This window comes from Metopolophium dirhodum, chromosome 9 (genome assembly GCF_019925205.1).
Source record: "Metopolophium dirhodum isolate CAU chromosome 9, ASM1992520v1, whole genome shotgun sequence".
Lineage (NCBI taxonomy): Eukaryota > Metazoa > Arthropoda > Insecta > Hemiptera > Aphididae > Metopolophium > Metopolophium dirhodum.
The window spans coordinates 21,032,301-21,039,872 of record NC_083568.1 but is presented as its reverse complement, the minus strand read 5'-3'; positions in this window follow the sequence as shown (position 1 = coordinate 21,039,872).

Sequence of the window (7,572 nt, the reverse complement as noted above, 5' to 3'; positions counted from 1 at the left end):
GCAAATGCATTTTAGGAAACCAAAAAAAAATTTTGAAAAAATTTAACTGTAGGAATACACATTACAAAGTACAAACTGAAATGCCCAGAATCTTAAACAGATAAAACTATTTAAAATAATTAGTTCATCAAAGATAAGGATTATTCAAGGGTACCAGATTGTCAATGTTTAAAAAATTTGGCTAGAGGTAAAATCGTAAAAAAAAATTGAAGGAGGGTGTTGGCGCCCGCAGGCAAATGCATTTTAGGAAACCAAAAAAAAATTTTGAAAAAATTTAACTGTAGGAATACACATTACAAAGTACAAACTAAAATGCCCAGAATCTTAAACGAAAAAACCATTTAAAATATTTAGTTCATTAAAGATAAGGATTATTCAAGGGTACCCGATTGTCAATGTTTCAAAAATTTGGCTAGAGGTAAAATCGTAAAAAAAAAATTGAAGGAGGGTGTTGGCGCCCGCAGGCAAATGCATTTTAGGAAACCAAAAAAAAATTTTGAATAAATTTAACCATAGGAATACACATTACAAAGTACAAACTAAAATGCCCAGAATCTTAACAGAAACAACTATTTAAAATATTTAGTTCACTAAAGATAAGGATTATTCAAGGGTACCCGATTGTCAATGTTTCAAAAATTTGGCTAGAGGTAAAATCGTAAAAAAAAAATTGAAGGAGGGTGTTGGCGCCCGCAGGCAAATGCATTTTAGAAAACCAAAAAAAAATTTTGAAAAAATTTAACTGTAGGAATACACATTACAAAGTACAAACTAAAATGCCCAGAATCTTAACAGAAACAACTATTTAAAATATTTAGTTCATTAAGGATAAGGATTATTCAAGGGTACCCGATTGTCAATGTTTAAAATATTTGGCTAGAGGTTAAATCCTAAAAAAAAAATTGAAGGAGGGTGTTGGCGCCCGCAGGCTAATGCATTTTAGGAAACCAAAAAAAAATTTTGAAAAAATTTAACTGTAGGAATACACATTACAAAGTACAAACTAAAATGCCCAGAATCTTAACAGAAACAACTATTTAAAATATTTAGTTCATTAAAGATAAGGATTATTCAAGGGTACCCGATTGTCAATGTTTCAAAAATTTGGCTAGAGGTAAAATCGTAAAAAAAAAATTGAAGGAGGGTGTTGGCGCCCGCAGGCAAATGCATTTTAGGAAACCAAAAAAAAATTTTGAATAAATTTAACTGTAGGAATACACATTACAAAGTACAAACTAAAATGCCCAGAATCTTAAACAAAAAAACCATTTAAAATATTTAGTTCATTAAAGATAAGGATTATTCAAGGGTACCAGATTGTCAATGTTTAAAAAATTTGGCTAGAGGTAAAATCGTAAAAAAAAATTGAAGGAGGGTGTTGGCGCCCGCAGGCAAATGCATTTTAGGAAACCAAAAAAAAATTTAAAAAAAATTTAACTGTAGGAATACACATTACAAAGTACAAACTAAAATGCCCAGAATCTTAACAGAAACAACTATTTAAAATATTTAGTTCATTAAAGATAAGGATTATTCAAGGGTACCCGATTGTCAATGTTTCAAAAATTTGGCTAGAGGTAAAATCGTAAAAAAAAAATTGAAGGAGGGTGTTGGCGCCCGCAGGCAAATGCATTTTAGGAAACCAAAAAAAAATTTTGAATAAATTTAACTGTAGGAATACACATTACAAAGTACAAACTAAAATGCCCAGAATCTTAAACAAAAAAAACCATTTAAAATATTTAGTTCATTAAAGATAAGGATTATTCAAGGGTACCAGATTGTCAATGTTTAAAAAATTTGGCTAGAGGTAAAATCGTAAAAAAAAAATTGAAGGAGGGTGTTGGCGCCCGCAGGCAAATGCATTTTAGGAAACCAAAAAAAAATTTTGAAAAAATTTAACTGTAGGAATACACATTACAAAGTACAAACTAAAATGCCCAGAATCTTAAACGAAAAAACCATTTAAAATATTTAGTTCATTAAAGATAAGGATTATTCAAGGGTACCCGATTGTCAATGTTTCAAAAATTTGGCTAGAGGTTAAATCCTAAAAAAAAAATTGAAGGAGGGTGTTGGCGCCCGCAGGCTAATGCATTTTAGGAAACCAAAAAAAAATTTTGAAAAAATTTAACTGTAGGAATACACATTACAAAGTACAAACTAAAATGCCCAGAATCTTAACAGAAACAACTATTTAAAATATTTAGTTCATTAAAGATAAGGATTATTCAAGGGTACCCGATTGTCAATGTTTCAAAAATTTGGCTAGAGGTAAAATCGTAAAAAAAAAATTGAAGGAGGGTGTTGGCGCCCGCAGGCAAATGCATTTTAGGAAACCAAAAAAAAATTTTGAATAAATTTAACTGTAGGAATACACATTACAAAGTACAAACTAAAATGCCCAGAATCTTAAACAAAAAAACCATTTAAAATATTTAGTTCATTAAAGATAAGGATTATTCAAGGGTACCAGATTGTCAATGTTTAAAAAATTTGGCTAGAGGTAAAATCGTAAAAAAAAATTGAAGGAGGGTGTTGGCGCCCGCAGGCAAATGCATTTTAGGAAACCAAAAAAAAATTTAAAAAAAATTTAACTGTAGGAATACACATTACAAAGTACAAACTAAAATGCCCAGAATCTTAACAGAAACAACTATTTAAAATATTTAGTTCATTAAAGATAAGGATTATTCAAGGGTACCCGATTGTCAATGTTTCAAAAATTTGGCTAGAGGTAAAATCGTAAAAAAAAAATTGAAGGAGGGTGTTGGCGCCCGCAGGCAAATGCATTTTAGGAAACCAAAAAAAAATTTTGAATAAATTTAACTGTAGGAATACACATTACAAAGTACAAACTAAAATGCCCAGAATCTTAAACAAAAAAACCATTTAAAATATTTAGTTCATTAAAGATAAGGATTATTCAAGGGTACCAGATTGTCAATGTTTAAAAAATTTGGCTAGAGGTAAAATCGTAAAAAAAAAATTGAAGGAGGGTGTTGGCGCCCGCAGGCAAATGCATTTTAGGAAACCAAAAAAAAATTTTGAAAAAATTTAACTGTAGGAATACACATTACAAAGTACAAACTGAAATGCCCAGAATCTTAAACAGATAAAACTATTTAAAATAATTAGTTCATCAAAGATAAGGATTATTCAAGGGTACCAGATTGTCAATGTTTAAAAAATTTGGCTAGAGGTAAAATCGTAAAAAAAAAATTGAAGGAGGGTGTTGGCGCCCGCAGGCAAATGCATTTTAGGAAACCAAAAAAAAATTTTGAATAAATTTAACTGTAGGAATACACATTACAAAGTACAAACTAAAATGCCCAGAATCTTAAACAAAAAAACCATTTAAAATATTTAGTTCATTAAAGATAAGGATTATTCAAGGGTACCAGATTGTCAATGTTTAAAAAATTTGGCTAGAGGTAAAATCGTAAAAAAAAAATTGAAGGAGGGTGTTGGCGCCCGCAGGCAAATGCATTTTAGGAAACCAAAAAAAAATTTTGAAAAAATTTAACTGTAGGAATACACATTACAAAGTACAAACTAAAATGCCCAGAATCTTAAACGAAAAAACCATTTAAAATATTTAGTTCATTAAAGATAAGGATTATTCAAGGGTACCCGATTGTCAATGTTTCAAAAATTTGGCTAGAGGTTAAATCCTAAAAAAAAAATTGAAGGAGGGTGTTGGCGCCCGCAGGCTAATGCATTTTAGGAAACCAAAAAAAAATTTTGAAAAAATTTAACTGTAGGAATACACATTACAAAGTACAAACTAAAATGCCCAGAATCTTAACAGAAACAACTATTTAAAATATTTAGTTCATTAAAGATAAGGATTATTCAAGGGTACCCGATTGTCAATGTTTCAAAAATTTGGCTAGAGGTAAAATCGTAAAAAAAAAATTGAAGGAGGGTGTTGGCGCCCGCAGGCAAATGCATTTTAGGAAACCAAAAAAAAATTTTGAATAAATTTAACTGTAGGAATACACATTACAAAGTACAAACTAAAATGCCCAGAATCTTAAACAAAAAAACCATTTAAAATATTTAGTTCATTAAAGATAAGGATTATTCAAGGGTACCAGATTGTCAATGTTTAAAAAATTTGGCTAGAGGTAAAATCGTAAAAAAAAATTGAAGGAGGGTGTTGGCGCCCGCAGGCAAATGCATTTTAGGAAACCAAAAAAAAATTTAAAAAAAATTTAACTGTAGGAATACACATTACAAAGTACAAACTAAAATGCCCAGAATCTTAACAGAAACAACTATTTAAAATATTTAGTTCATTAAAGATAAGGATTATTCAAGGGTACCCGATTGTCAATGTTTCAAAAATTTGGCTAGAGGTAAAATCGTAAAAAAAAAATTGAAGGAGGGTGTTGGCGCCCGCAGGCAAATGCATTTTAGGAAACCAAAAAAAAATTTTGAATAAATTTAACTGTAGGAATACACATTACAAAGTACAAACTAAAATGCCCAGAATCTTAAACAAAAAAACCATTTAAAATATTTAGTTCATTAAAGATAAGGATTATTCAAGGGTACCAGATTGTCAATGTTTAAAAAATTTGGCTAGAGGTAAAATCGTAAAAAAAAAATTGAAGGAGGGTGTTGGCGCCCGCAGGCAAATGCATTTTAGGAAACCAAAAAAAAATTTTGAAAAAATTTAACTGTAGGAATACACATTACAAAGTACAAACTGAAATGCCCAGAATCTTAAACAGATAAAACTATTTAAAATAATTAGTTCATCAAAGATAAGGATTATTCAAGGGTACCAGATTGTCAATGTTTAAAAAATTTGGCTAGAGGTAAAATCGTAAAAAAAAATTGAAGGAGGGTGTTGGCGCCCGCAGGCAAATGCATTTTAGGGAACCAAAAAAAAAATGTTGAAAAAATTTAACTGTAGGAATACACATTACAAAGTACAAACTGAAATGCCCAGAATCGTAAACAAAAAAAAATTTAAAATATTTAGTTCATTAAAGATAAGGATTATTCAAGGGTACCCAATTGTCAATGTTTAAAAATTTGGCTAGAGGTAAAATCATAAAAAAAAAAATTGAAAGAGGGTGTTGGCGCCCGCAGGCAAATGCATTTTAGAAAACAAAAAAATAAATTTGGAAAAAATTTAACTGTAGAAATACACATTACAAAGTACAAACTTAAATGCCCAGAATATTAAACAGATAAAACTATTTAAAATATTTAGTTCATCAAAGATAAGGAATATTCAATCAAGGGTACCCGATTGTCAAAGTATAAAAAATTTTGGCTAGAGGTAAAATCATAAAAAAAAAATTGAAGGAGGGTGTTGGCGCCGGCTTGCCAGTGTTTAAAAAATCTATATAGAAAGATCTAGATAGGAATTAAATAACAGAAAAAAATTCTCTGAAGACTCACAAATTTGAAAATATTTATATTAAAAATCAATTGAATTAAATTTACGAAAAAAAAATTGAAAGGGGAACGTGGGCTACCGCAGGCAAACGCATTTTAAGAAGCAGATAAAAATTTTTAAAAGAATCATATTGCACCAAGTTGTTAATGTTTTAAAAAAAGATGTATATAAAAGAATCAAAAAAAGTTAAATATATAAAAAAATTAAATTGAATGGGGAACGTGAGAGAACCTATAGCCAGTCTCTTTTCAAATTATATATTATGTACACAGGTACTCAGTGTACTCCCAGGTATAGCCGGTTAATTTTGAACAATTTTTACACAAAAAAATCTACTAGAGTTCAATGAAGTGAAAAAAAAATTGTTTGAGAAATCTGGGTGAAATAACACTAAACAAAAGAATACGCTGGAAGCTAAATACTGCAATACATATTAACTACAATCCAAAAACTAGGTTTTGTTTACATTATAATAACGCGAACAGTTATTATGATCAGAGGTGTTGTATCACGGTAATATATGTACTAGAAAATGTATAAAAATGAATGTAAATTATAAAGGATGCAAAGAAATTAAATGAGAAAGGGTCCTGCACGGACTCTACTATGTGATTGTAATTTATGAAGGACATAAAATGTTTAATTTAAAATAATATTGTGTTCGGTGGGTCTACAGTCAATATTAAATTACAAACTATAAAGTCTAAATGCAAATAAAAACATAGTCAGATATCTGTTTTAGTCTTTGTAAATATGTGCGGAAAAAAATTAGATTTAGTACAATGTAAAAAAATGTGGAAAGGAAACCCTGAGAAGTCTTTGACAATAGGATATTAAAACACAAAACCATATATCAAATTAAAACTATTGATTTTATACATTTTCTATTTACAAAACTCATAAGTATTGAAAACCTTATAAAACCCTGATTAAATAATATTTTGTTATATTTTAAAATACATTTTATAATTTGTTGTGGTAAAAAAATCTTTATTTAATGTTGGCTGTAATTAAGTTTTTAATAACTATACTGGTACAACTCTTGCTGACAGTCTTTAAGACCGTGTTAAAAACTATGATAATTAGTTAACATCTAATTTCCTGCCCTATCCTAACCTAACCTACCTAACCAAATTAATCATTATTTAAATATTTTCTTTCATTGTTTTGTTTACAATATCGAATACCTTGATAGTTAGTAGGAAAAGATCATCGCAAAGCTCACGACCAGTGATGATAGTCGTCTATCATTACCATAGCTTCAACTAACCATAGGTTTACCTAACTAACCTCTTATGACTTATTAGGACACTTTGAATAAAAAGATCCTGATTTGCAGGTTGCTGAACTTAAGTGTTTGATTGTCAAGTTGATCGTTAGATTGTTGGACACCTTAAGCCATGCTATGGATGAAGCCCATAGATAATAAAGATATAGATAGTCCACGCCTATGTTAAATACATTTGAGGCCGCGTTCCCGCGGAAGGCAATTGAGACTCCTTTATATTGATAGTCGATACTCGATTTGGTCTCAATTGTTCCCCTCGAAGATCAGACGGCTGATAAGACTATTATGTCCTATCCATTATGTTATATCTTTATTATCTATGATGGAGCCATACCCAGCTCACTCGTGTAAACAATTTGAAGCACATAAAAGCGATCAACGCGTCTCTATTAATGATTTATCAGCATCAATGGTGCACATACGGGGGTGCCAGGGGGTGCTTAGCACCCCCAAGTCTTAAATTAGCACACCCATCTTCTATTGTGCAAAAAATATTATTTAAACTGTAATTTTGCGTTTATAAGAATGAGTTTCCAGTTTGTATTGGTATACACTAACGGGACGTAAATATTTTATACATAAATACAGTAATTGGGTAATTGGGTTTGTGAATTGTGATGTTGGTATGAGTGTATGACGGTATATTCCCTATTTTTAATGCATGTTATCTTATCGGCTGTTTTAACACAAGTTTATTTTTAGTATTATTTTATTACTGGAAATTGGAGTACTGAATAGGATTTTGTTTTGTATACCGGTGTTGTGGTTTATTGATATGAATATAATATTATTAATTGGGGGACGAGGCGTACTTTTAAGTCAGTTAAAAAGTTAAATTTATATTATGTACCTACTAAAATATATTTTA